The sequence below is a fragment of the Humulus lupulus genome, chromosome 4 (assembly GCF_963169125.1).
Source record: "Humulus lupulus chromosome 4, drHumLupu1.1, whole genome shotgun sequence".
Lineage (NCBI taxonomy): Eukaryota > Viridiplantae > Streptophyta > Magnoliopsida > Rosales > Cannabaceae > Humulus > Humulus lupulus.
The window spans coordinates 164,062,504-164,075,177 of record NC_084796.1 but is presented as its reverse complement, the minus strand read 5'-3'; the positions used below and the strand labels follow the sequence as shown (position 1 = coordinate 164,075,177).

Genomic DNA, 12,674 nt, shown 5'->3' with positions numbered 1-12,674 from the left:
CAAAGGCTACCAAATCCGCCAGGTCCCCCGGGACCAGAATTCACTCGCGGACACACTAGCCAAGCTTGCAACAGACCCGGAGATTGAACAATATGGCCTAGTGCCCATCGGGCACTTAGAAGCCCCTAGTACTGAGACACAGAGGGTAAATTCCATCATCGACCATTCCCATTCCTGGATAGGACCCATCCTCAGATTTCTCACCACCGGAGAGCTCCCCACTAATAAAGCTGACGCAAGAAAGCTCCAATATCAAACTCCCCGATACGTTGTTATGGATGGAAAGCTTTACCGCAGGGGGTTGTCCATACCCTTCCTTAGGTGTGTTTCCGGAACCGAAATTAGCACCATCATCCATGAAATTCACGGAGGCTTCTGTGGCGACCATACCTCCGGCCTGAGCCTATCCAAAAAGATCCTTCGTCAAGGATACTTCTGGCCCACCATGAAGAAGGATTGTGTAGATTATGTCAGAAAATGTGAGCGGTGCTAGAGGTACGCCAAGATTCCGCGAGCGCCGCCTACAGAAATTACCTTAATGACTAGCCCCTGGCCGTTCGCCGTTTGGGGCATTGACCTAGTAGGTTCCCTTCCAACTGGAAGGGGTGGAGTGAAGTATGCCATAGTCGCGGTAGACTACTTCACCAAATGGGCTGAAGCTGAACCTATGAACACGGTCACATCTAAGAAAGCACTGGACTTTGTCATCAAGAATATAGTGTGTCATTTCGGGCTTCCACGTAAAATTGTGTCCGACAACGGGAAGAAATTTGATAGTGAGCATTTCACGGACTTCTGTGCTTCGCATGGAATCATCAAAAGATTTTCCGCAGTCGCCAGACCTCAAGCTAATGGGCAAGTGGAAGCAGTGAACAAAATCTTAAAAACCACGTTGAAGAAAAAACTCCAAGCATGCAAGGCTCACTGGCTGGAAGAGCTTCCGCGAGTACTTTGGGCCTATCGCACAACAGAGAGAACTTCGACGGGGCACACACCTTATTCCATGACCTTCGGTTGCGAGGCCATCATCCCAGTAGAAACTATGATCCCCTCTCACAGGCAGGACACCTACGACCCTACCCGGAACCACGCCCTTCTCCAGGAGTCCCTGGACATGATCGAAGAGCTCCGGGAGCAGTCACAGGTCCAACTCAAAATGTACCAAGGCAAGATAGCCCGACACTTCAAAACAAGAGTCAAGAGCCGTACATTCGAAGTTGGGGACCTTGTCCTACGGAGAGTATTTCCTGCTACGCAAGATCCGGGAGTGGGAGTCCTCGGACCCAACTGGGAAGGCCCCTATGAAGTCCAAGAAAAAGTGGGCCATGGGACGTATCACTTAAAGAGACTAGACGGATCTAAAGTCCCGCGCGCCTGGAACGCGGAGCACCTCCGCCGTTACTATCAGTAGGCCCCGGACTATCTAGTCGAAAGTCCTTGGTGGACGTAGCAAAAATATAAAATATGGACATAATCCTCCCAGCTGTAAAACACATGTCTAACAGGCTAATTTAATAAAACACGGAGAGTTTCACTCCGCTTTTACTGCATTTTTTATCCCTTTGTTCCAAGCTGCGTTTTAACAAGTGACCACGCGGTCCGGAGACGTCCGGACCCCACGCTCACTTGGGGGGGTATACATGGCTAAGGCATAGCCATACGCCCCTTGAACAAAACATAAAGAGAACACCACTTATGTGCTAGCATTGTGTTTGAAACTTTTAAATTGATTAAGCTTAGGTTGATTTGTTGCCATGAACATATTTGCATTACGTGTCATGTGTGCATTATGTGGTTATGTGAAAATTGCCATGAAAATATCTGCCATTATGCATCATGAAAATTATCTCCTGTGTAGCCCAGCGATGAACAGGACTGGAGGTTGGGGAACATTCAGAGAGCTACGCCGAAACACCCCCAACTTCTTGACAAGTCCTTCGCAGAATACTCCGCGACCGCTGAAAGCTTTGCTTCGCAAGCTTCAGCTCCGGGTCTCATAAAGTAATGCATGGCAAGATCTGCGACCGCTGAGAGCTTTGCTTCGCAAGCTCTAGCTCCGGGTCCCGCAAGGCGAAAGATGGCAAGATCCGCGACCGCTGTAAGCTTTGCTTCGCAGGCTTCAGCCCCGGGTCTCACAAAATAATGCATGGCGAGCTCCTCGACCACTGCAAGCTTCGCTTCGCAAGCTTCAGCTCTAGGAGCAAATATAATCGATCCCCCAATTACAGCAGGCCTTGCTTCGCAAAGTCCCTGCTCCAGGATCGCACATGGTAGGCGTGACGATTTCTTCGACCGCAACGAACTTTGCCTCGCAAGGCTTCATGCCAAGTCCCTGAAGTCGGCCACCATGAGGTCCGCAACGACAGTTAGTTTTGCTTCGCAAAGATCTAGCCCTAAGTCTAGCGACACTCACCAAAAGAACTCCCGTTCCGGCACCATCACGCGGAATCGTATTAAGTGTTGGCCTCGCAAGCTTTGTAAAGATCGCGATGGGAAGATGGAACGGGTCACCTTAGCCATCCCAGCGAACAGTATAACTACAAATCCCGGGATTGGCTATTTACCTTAGGAAAGCTGGGTACGATGAAAGAGGGAGTCTGGCCGTTGGAACCATGAACCCTCCGTAACCTAGAAACCACGTGGGAAAAGACATAAGCCGTTGGAGCTTCAAGTTAGAAATGCATAGGTTCTGGCCGTTGGAACCAACACCTCATGCGCCCCTACAGCAGTTTCTATTGTGTTAAAGTCTCTACCCTAAGCACAAAATTAAACAAGGAACTCAGCAGAAAAGGAAAGAAGAAGTCTACAATTATTACAATGAAGGCCCTGCGGACCGGGCATCTGTAATGTTCCTGCAATTAAAAAAGAGTACAGGGAGCTTTGCCCCAAAGGAAAATAAAAAAAAATTATTATATATACACAAAGGATAAAACCCCTTCAAGCACTGGGGGTGGCAGCGGCTTCCACGACCGGGGCCTCGGAGACAGCGGTTTCAACTGGGGCTGGCGGAGTCGGCTCATTGGAAGGTGGAACTTCATCACTGGCAGGTTCAGAGGTCCCCGCCTCTTCGGGATCTTCTGCCTCAGGGGCTCCAGCAGGCTCGTCGATGTTATAAGTCTAGACGTACACCTCTGGGCTTTGATCCCACGCCTGTACCTTTTACCTCATGGCGGCGGCGTCCTCTCCCAGGTAGTCTACTACCTCCGGGTTTATTTTCCAAAGTTGGTGCATGAGGACCACGTGGGATAGATTGATCGTTCTATTCAGCACCACCTCAGCATCTTCCTTCTCCTTCAAGCGCTCCGCCTCAGAGGTCGCTAGCTTTGCCTCCGCGACAGCCAATTGAGCCCTCAGTTTTTCCAGCTCGGCCTTGGATGCATCCCGCTCTCCCTTAAGGGAATCAATCTCCTAGCGCTGCACCTTATTTTGATCTAGCAAGGATCGCTTCTCGGTCACATGCCCCCTGACAGCGAATTGCAAGGCTCCAATCTGTTTATCCTTCTCAGCGAGCCCCAACTCCTGCATAGACGCAAGATCCTTGCTCCTCTTGTGATCTTGCTCCTCCTCGTGTAGCCTCTTCTGAAGAGTGGCATATTCCTCGTTCTGCTTAAGGAGGAGATTATATTTTCGATTGCAAGCGGGCATCCAGGGTATCCTTCTCCTCCCTGGCCTGGGATAGCTCTTCCTGGAGCTTGGAGTTCTTGGCCTTCAAGTCATCCGACCGCTGCTTGAACTCATTCTCTGTGCTGGCCCGGTACTCTTGATATTTGGCAAGATATTTCTTGTCCGCCTCTTCTTCAGCCTTGCGTCGGGCCTGGTTAATCTTCTCCACAGCCTCCCCCTTTATGCTCTCGACCTGTTGGGTCAGTTTCTGCTTCTCCGCCTCCAAGGCCTGGCGAGCCACCTGGCTCTCCTCCAGCTGAACCAGAACTGCACCTACCTCCTGGAATGAGCGTTCCGCGATGAGAGAGGCCTGCGAGGAAAGACAACAGAATGAGTTAAGCAGAACCAAATGTACTAAGACAAATGATCCCAGAACACAACAACTGATAGCTTACCCCAGAAAGTTGCTGCTTTACGGCATGTGTCAGCAACAGCGGGTCCTTACTGCTACTGATGGCCCATTTCTCAGAATTGAGCTCGCACAAGCTCAGGGTCATGTCCTCCATCATCTCCGCTCCGAACGGCGCCAATGCACTTCCGAGCCTAGGCACCAGCCTCTTCTCCAAGGCTGGGCCATCCAAAACCGCTCCAGCCGGGTGAAGGGATCTCACCCCTTCTGCCAGCTCAACTCTCTTCACGGCAGACAGGTTGTCTGCCCTTCCCTGAGTAACAGCCTTCTCGGCCTCCAACCGCCTCTTCAAAAAATTATCAGCCCGTCTTACACCCTCCAGGAGGGCAGCGGGGAAACGGGTTGGTTTCTGAGGGAAGTGGAACTTCAGGCCAGGCTGAGGAAGGCTTGTTTGTTGAGAAAGTGGAAGAGAAGGAGAAGAAGGAGACCCCGAAAGGGTGGACTCCCTTTGGACTGAAGGAGGAAGTAGACGGGGTATTAGGGACGGTAGCGAAGACACTACCGCCCCGGTTTGTTGCTGCTGCTGATGTTGCTGTTGTTTTTGCTGCTGCTGTGGCGGTGTTGGTTGTCTTTGTTGTTGTTGTTGTTGTTGTTGCTTTTGCTGTTGGGGTTGTGGTTGCTGCTGGGTGGGGGTAGTCTGGTGGGGACTGCGCGCAGCCCGGAGGTCTCCATCACATCCGGGAGAAGAATGTCTAAGGCGTTTCTTCTTGTCGCCCTCAGCCTCTCCTTCGGGGCGCTTGCTCACCCCGGTCATCTTCGCGGGGAACACAAGACCTTCCCCATCGCTGCTACTACTCGAGACCACCATGTTCTCGGAAGGCCCCTTGACAGGAGGCTTCTCCACCACGGGCACGATTGCCCTCTCCACCACCGGAGACCCTTGCGCCTCGCCACTTGTCTTCTTGGGTGTGGCAGCTTTACCTCCCCTACCAGCTCCGACCTTTCGTCCTTTCCCCTTGGACGGGTCTTGGCTGGTGGTGGCCTTCTTGATAAGTGAGGTAGCTCTCCCCAACATCTTTGCTTCGGGATGTTCTGCAAGAAATGTACGAAGCAAGGTTAACCAACCAGCAAGCGATGTGAAAAAAGATAAGCAGAAAACAAAACAAGCAACAACATAAAAGCACAAACAAGTCCACCAGCAGGGAACAAGAAGCAAAAAAGAGAAAAGTTTGAAAGGGACGACCATGCACGAGAAATGTGAATGGCCTTCCCCGAGCAAAACAAGACACCGCTTCCTGCTCCAGGAAGCTCCCGTACTCCTTGAAGTCCGGGAATGACATGCTGAGGGAAGAAGGGTCAACCATGGTGACACCTTCTGGCAGACTACTGTCACTCAAACACCCGAGGAGCTCATCTACCCAATCGCAATATCTGTCAAAGGGTATCCTACGCGGATCTAGCCTAAGGAAGCGGGGATCGAACCCCACCTGAGAAGTCCGGAAAACCTCAGACAGGCTGGGGGTGTGGATCAATCGAAAGCTAGTCTTACCTTTCCCAGAGGTACCAGCTCCCGGAGACCCTTCATTGGGGTAAGCTGCGGCGTGGCGAGCCTCGATTTCTTCTTCCTTCGACTGGGGGTCGAGGAACCTCTCCGCCCAACTGGGGGATAAATTATTCTCGTCCTGGGCCGCCTGGCAGATCACCTTGGACAGCTTCAGGGCAATCTGCTCCCGGACGTCAGCTGACACCTGACTTTGCCCCCAGCCACTCACTGGCTCAATATTTTGGAAAGAGGCGAGTAGCCCATACTCCCTCAAAGATTCGGTGGTCACAAGTCCTTCCACCTTCAGCTCTTCCTCCGAGAGCCCCTCGTAGAAGTTTGACCTCCTTATCATCTCCGCATAGCGAGGTGTCCGCGGGACGGCTTCTGCAAAATCCAAACACGAGTGTTAGAGATCCTCCCGGAAGGCAAACCAAACGTAAAGAAACAACGTTAAAAAATAGAGGAAGGAGCACTTACCAGGGACTTTGAAGTCCAAAGATAGGGCTGGCACCTTCTTCAATGGGAAGCCAGTCGTCAGGAACCAGTACTCCCGGAGATCTGGAACCCTCGCGGTATGACATGTGGGACACATCACGTCCGGATACCTCTCCAGCCTATAAAACCCCACCTTGTCTGCATGACCTCTCATGGGCTGAGACTTCAGCCCATAGAAGTATAGCACCTCCTCCGGGGTAGGGGCCTCCAGGTCCCGAGACTTGCAAAAGATATACCACCCCGCTAGAAGCTTGTAGCTGGGGGGGAATCAACTGGAAGGGGGTAATCCCCGCCTTCACGCAGAAGTTGGCAAAATAACTTCTTAGGGGCAAGTGTGCCCCACACACTATGTGTGCCCAGCTCCGGGCACCAAAACCCTCGTGACTCTGACTGGCAGACTCACCCAGCACCGACAGACGGTGCCACATCAGGCCTGGGATGTTCTTCAGGCCTGCCTCTGAGGAATACAGCTCCAGCATGCCGTAGTTCCTGAACAGGTTCAGCTTCTGGTCCATCTCCCAGATGGAACTATTGATAGTCGGTGGGCTAGCCGCGGCGACCTTAGTTTTTGCTTTCCCCTTTGCGCCGGCAATAGGGGAACCTTGCTCCTGGGTAGATTCAACCTCTACCACAGTGATGATTTGTTCCTTTGAGGTGTTCGTCACTTAGCAAAAGAAACAAAGAAGAAAACACTCCAAGCAGTCAGCACCCTTGTCATACCCTAACGGTATTAAAGGCGTCGGGGAGACCCTCCCCGAAAACTGCTTGGATAGGCTCCCACCGAGCTTGCTGAGGGGCTGGCACCATGCCACCCGGAGGACAACAAGGAACCAGATTCAAACTTCGAGCCTAAGCCCGCCAAGATAAGTGTTTTCCCAGGGGAAGACACCCTAAAGGCGTTCACGCTTATGCCCTATAATAACAAACCAGAACAGCACAAGCAGACGAGAAACAACTTTCCAAAAGAAAATCATCAAAGCATGCAAAGAAATGACTTATTGACTCACATCAGTCACATGCCTATCAAAGCCCTATTCACGCATGCATAAAGATGACACCGGCAGAAAACTCAACCCTAACAACTACCAACAATCTGAGGTTTAGAAGGAAAAAGCAAAGTAAAAATACTTACTGGTATTCGAGTAGTTGAAGATTGAGGGAGTAACCGGGTCACTGCACCGCACGAACACGTGAAGTAAAGGCTGCAAAGACAAGCAACGATTCAAACCTAGAACTTCGGCGAAAAAACCTACTGCCAAATCGAAAGAAAAGTTTCTGGATTTCTTACCAAAAGAAGTGGCGAATTCGAAGGAAAGGAAGCTTGGAAGCTTGAGAGTTCGAAGATTTGGGAATCTGAAAGCTCGAGAATTTGAAAGCGTAAAGAGGAAGCAGGGTCCGTTCCCTCATTTTTATAGCAGGAACGAAATCATTTCGAATTCCACAAATGGATGGTCCCGATCTTCCCACACCGCATGCATCAGATCCGATGGCTGGGGATGAAGTGCCGGTCCCATTTATGACTCCTCGGATGGGAATAAAGTATTTATTTCCCATCATTGTACCATCTCGGGCCCGGTGTACCATTAAATACCGTCAAATCACTACTCAGACACCCGACGCACGCACACTCAGCCAGTCGCCTCACGCACACGTCTTGGTCATAGAGCCATTCCCTGCATGACGCGTGGCCCTTGCCATACTTGAGTTCAAGCAGAAGAAATTTCCTTTTTTTTCGTACTAACACTCAGATGGGAAAAAGGAACCCTTCCAGGAACACAGGAGGTGACCCCTCGCCTAATCTAGAGACCAGAATACTCGGAGGACTGTACAAGCTCCCGGACCTCTCAAGCTCCGTGACCTTGGGGGGTAAATGTTATCCAAATTTCCGGATAGCGATTAGATGGATAGCCTCGGGAAAGCAGAATTATCAAAGTCTTTCACGAAGGGTGACCAGGGCTCGCGGATGGACAGAAAGGCTTCGCCTCTCCCGTTTAGTGTCTAGCACACTCTTTCAAGCAACCGCGACCCGGAAGCTCGTCAATTCTCCCGGACTCCCGAAGGGATATCCTTCGGGGAGGGTCCTTCCAGGAGAAGCTCTTCAGGTTACCCTCGCGGATACAGTTCCGTGCCTCGCACGGAAGAAGACCAGGCGGTCGAGTCACGGAGGAGGCATAGTTGGAATGATACTCACCTGACACAGGATCCCGCCTGACACGCCTGACAGGTTGAGGCCGCACACATCCCAGCACGCCTAAAAGTTCCATTTCGCCTACTGTTCCGCTGACAGCCTGGAAAAGACGGCTGCCTTTTGACATTCCCCATATTTTCATGTAATTATACCTATGTAGAGCCTGGTAGCCATGCTACCACAGTAATTGTATCCCCTATTGACGTCTGGTGTAATTAAGACTCATGGGGGCAGAGTAAAACCCTAATAAAAAACCCTAGCTATAAAGACCTCCTCATTTTACGATAGGAGAGAGGGCCAACAGATTAAAGAGCAAGAACTCTGCCAAAATCTCTCTAGCTTCATCTTCTTCAAGAGAACCCGAGAGAAACATTGTGAGTTTGTGAGGTTCTTGTACACCAGCCATTTTACTGTAATTCTCTACAAGTATAATAACATCGACTCGTGGACTAGGGCTCGTTAACGCCTGAACCACGTAAAAAACCTATTTGTCTATTTATATTTCTGCACTTCTACAGTTCTTATCTTTTTATTATTTTGTTTGTATTCGTTTCCGAAAAACTCGGTAAACAATAGGCTTTACAGGCGTGGCTATTCTTTGCCCTTGCTTCGGTGCGTGTCCAAGCAAGAAGCCAGTTTAATACTGCGGGAGGTACATGAAGGTTTTTGTGGTGATCACGCCGGGGGGCAAAGCATTTCCAAGAAGATCTTAAGGCATGGATATTTCTGGCCCACCATGAATGAAGACGCAATGGATTATGTCAAGAAATGTGACAAATTCCAGGGCTTCGCCAACATACCCTGAGCGCCTCTAAATGAGCTTACTCAAATGACCAGCCCATGGCGTTTTGTTGTATGGGGCAACGTCCTTATCGGGTCCCTGCCTACAGGGAAATGAGGGGTGAAATATGCCATAGTGGTTGTCAAATACCTCACAAAGTGGGTTGAGGCCGAGGTGCTCACCACGATTACATCCAAAAAGGCTTTGGACTTCGTCATAAAAAATATCATTTGCTGGTATGGGCTTCAGAGGAAGACAGTATCCGACAACGGATTGCAGCTCCACAGCAAAGTGTTCACAGACTTCTGTCAATGACATGGTGTCATCAAGAGCTTCTCTTTCGTAGACCATCCGCAGGCCAACGGCCAAGTGGAAGCAGTGAACAAGACACTCAAGTCCGCTCTAAAGAAAGGCTGGAGCAGGTAAAATGAACTTGGCCTGAGGAGTTGCCTAGGGCATTGTGGAGCTACCGTACCACTCCCCGGACCTCCACCAGCCATTCTCCCTTCTCGATGGCCTACGGGTATGAGGCTATGCTCTCGGTTGAAGCAGTAATCTCCACGCACTGATGGGATACGAATGATCCGACCACAAACCATGCTTTACTTCGAGAGTCCATGGACCTCATGGAGCAGCTACGGGAAGCTTCTCAACTACATGTAGCATCCTACCAGCAGAAGGTGGCCAAATATTTCAACTCCAAAGTGAAAGATAGAAAGTTCGAAGTCGGAGACCTGGTGTTGTGAAGAGTCTTCTTGGCCACCCGAGATCTAGGTGCAGAAGTGTTGGGACCCAACTGGGAGGGCCCATACCAAGTCGAGAGCATTATATGTCCAGGAACATATATGTTAGCCCGACTTAATGGGGAGATGATTCCTCATGCCTGGAATGCCGAGCATCTTCGCCGGTATTACCAGTGGCATCTGCAACAAACATCATTTATTTCTGTAATACCCCTTGTAGCCTTCGAGCACATGTAATGGAAACTGTGTATATAAAACACGATAAGAAATTTGTTGTTTTGCTTATATTCTTTAGTTTCCGTTATCTTCTATTAATGTTGTGTTAAGAGCACCCGCTCGCCTAGACAAGTGACCGCAGCCTAGTCTCCGATCACTTGGGAGCATGGAGTTAGGTGTTGAGTCTAGTTTATGTCATAGTTATGTGGTATTTTAGGTAGTCTTTTATCTCGTTTTTATTTTATTTAGTGCAGTTTTACGATTTTGTTTGTTTGCTTTACCATTTTTGTGAATAAAAAGGAAGATTTGAATACTTGGAGGAAATTGGTTCAAAAAGAGAAGAAATATCCAAGTTTCGGTGTTGTTTTCAACAAAGAATGGATCTCAGCATGATTTGAAGGCATTGGTTATTTTTCAGGCTTAAAAATGCATGAGTTGAAGAATTTCTTAAGGGCCGCAGCTTGAGCACTTTGGAGCCGCAGCCAGCCTCTTAACAGAATCAATGTTTCGGAGTCGAGACTCGGGACACGGCATGGCTAAGGAGGGTCGCGACTTTGCAGAGCTAAATACCAGAAATCAGAGACATGGGCCGCGGCATGGCTTTGGGAGAGCCGCGGCCTAGAGGTGCAGATTCTCAAGAATTAGAGACACGGGCCACAGCATGGCGCAAGTAGAGCTGCAACCCGCCACTTTTAAAAACTAAAAAAAATTAGGTTTTATAATAAAAAAAAAGGGGGAAAACTGAAGGAGAGGATAGAGAGAGGAAAATAGTAAGATAGTTTTGGTGGCTGAAAAGCTTGGAGAATTCTCAAGTGTTTGTTATTCATCTACTTCTTTATGTTGTTCTTGAATTTAATTGTGATTAGAATGACAATTATGAACTAATTTTCTGTTTAGGGCTATTAGTTGAATCACTTGAATCCTTATTATGAACTAATGCAATTATCATTTCTTCTTCTTCTTCTTTTCAATTCCTTACAATCTATGCTTATTGATTGATTATTGATTGGCCATCTATAGTCATTATCTGTTTGTTTTTTTAATCAAAATTTGAAAAATGTGATTTGAATTTGCTTTGGTTGTTTAGGACACAATTCTAATTGGGAACGAGAGTATCTAGATTAATTGTGTAACTATCTTTTTGAGTTGTTATGGTTATTTCAATCTTTGTGATTAAATATACCGTAGAAATATACGTAATTTTCACTTAGGTTGAGTTTATAGTTCATAATATGATTATAAACTGCTCTTGTCAACTCGTTAATTGAAATAGGAAGAAATAAGAAGAAATCAATAATTTGTATTAGGAATTAATAGGGAGGATAGTTGATGAGATTAAACGTCCTAATTACTCTCTCATTATTTAAATTCAAGGTTTTGCTATTACTTATTGTTTTATTGAGTTCTTGAGTTTTGTCTTTGCAATTTATATTTTCTTCTGCTTTGTTTACAAGAATCAAAGTTTAATTGATCGAATAGAACAAAAAGATTAAATGACTGGTAATTGGTGATTCAGTCATTGAGGACGATACTTGGTTTTACCAAGATTATTACTGAATTTGCGATACGTGCACTTGCATAGCTATAATTTTCGCAACAAGTTTTTGGTGCCATTGCCGGGGACTGAAAACTATCAATATCAGTCTAATTAATTTTATTTCTAATTTGGTTATTTTTTTTCTTGTTTCTAATTCGTTTCAGCTGCGTTTCTTTGTCAATTTCAGGTAGTTTTGTTATATGCGTAGCAGAAGAGGGGCAAATAGTCTTGTTCCTATTAATCCTGAAGTTGAGAAGGCTTGCAAACAAAACAGAAAAAATAAGAGGTTGGCTCGTCAGACTATAGAGATGGCACACAATGATGGGAATACTGAGGTTCCCGAGGTTATTCAAATTCAGGCTCAAAATCCTATTGCAAGGAGACTAAGAGACTATGTACTACCCATTGTAACGGGAGTACAGAACTGTATAAGACCGCCGGCTGTGGAGGCCAATAATTTTGAGATTAATCCAGCGTTCTTGCAAATGGTGCAGTCCACTGTCCAATTTGGTGGTTTTCCTTTTGAAGACCCCCATATGCACTTGGCGAATTTCTTGGAGTTCTGTGATACTTTCAAATACAATGGGGTTAGTGATGATGCTATAAGGTTGAGACTCTTCCCATTTTCTCTGCGGGAGAGAGCTAAGAGCTGGCTTAATTTGCTTCAGGAAAATTCTATTAATACATGTCAAGACCTTGCTCAGAAATTCTTGGCTAAGTTTTTCCCTCCCTCGAAGCCTGCTAAATTGAGGGGAGAAATTAATAACTTCTATCAGATGGATGGGGAGTCATTATATAATTCTTGGGAGTGTTTCAAGGAGCTATTGAGGAAATGTCCCCACCATGGTATAGAGAAGTGGATGCTGGTTCACAATTTTTACAACGGGCTGTGTGGTACAACAAGAACAATTATTGATGCTGCAGTTGGTGGGGCATTCATGAGTAAGAGTGCCAACAAAGCATATGAAATGTTAAAGGACATGGCCACAAATAACCATCAGTGGTCTGATGAGAGATTACCTGGGGTTAGAAAGGTAGCTGGGATTCATGAACTTGATGCAATTACTGCTTTGACAGCACAAGTGGCCTCGTTGACAAAACAATTGCAGTAGAATACTGTATCTACTAATGTGATTCAGATGGCAGCTAGGTGTGAAAT

General features: G+C 47.6%; 1 non-coding gene across 1 annotated transcript; it reads right to left on the bottom strand.

Moving 5' to 3' along the window:
* Window positions 1-12,258: 12,258 nt before the first annotated feature.
* On the bottom strand, window positions 12,259-12,365 carry LOC133833761 (small nucleolar RNA R71). The gene has a single exon (XR_009893124.1). It is a non-coding gene; the product is annotated as a small nucleolar RNA R71 (small nucleolar RNA).
* Between the last annotated feature and the right edge of the window lie 309 nt (window positions 12,366-12,674).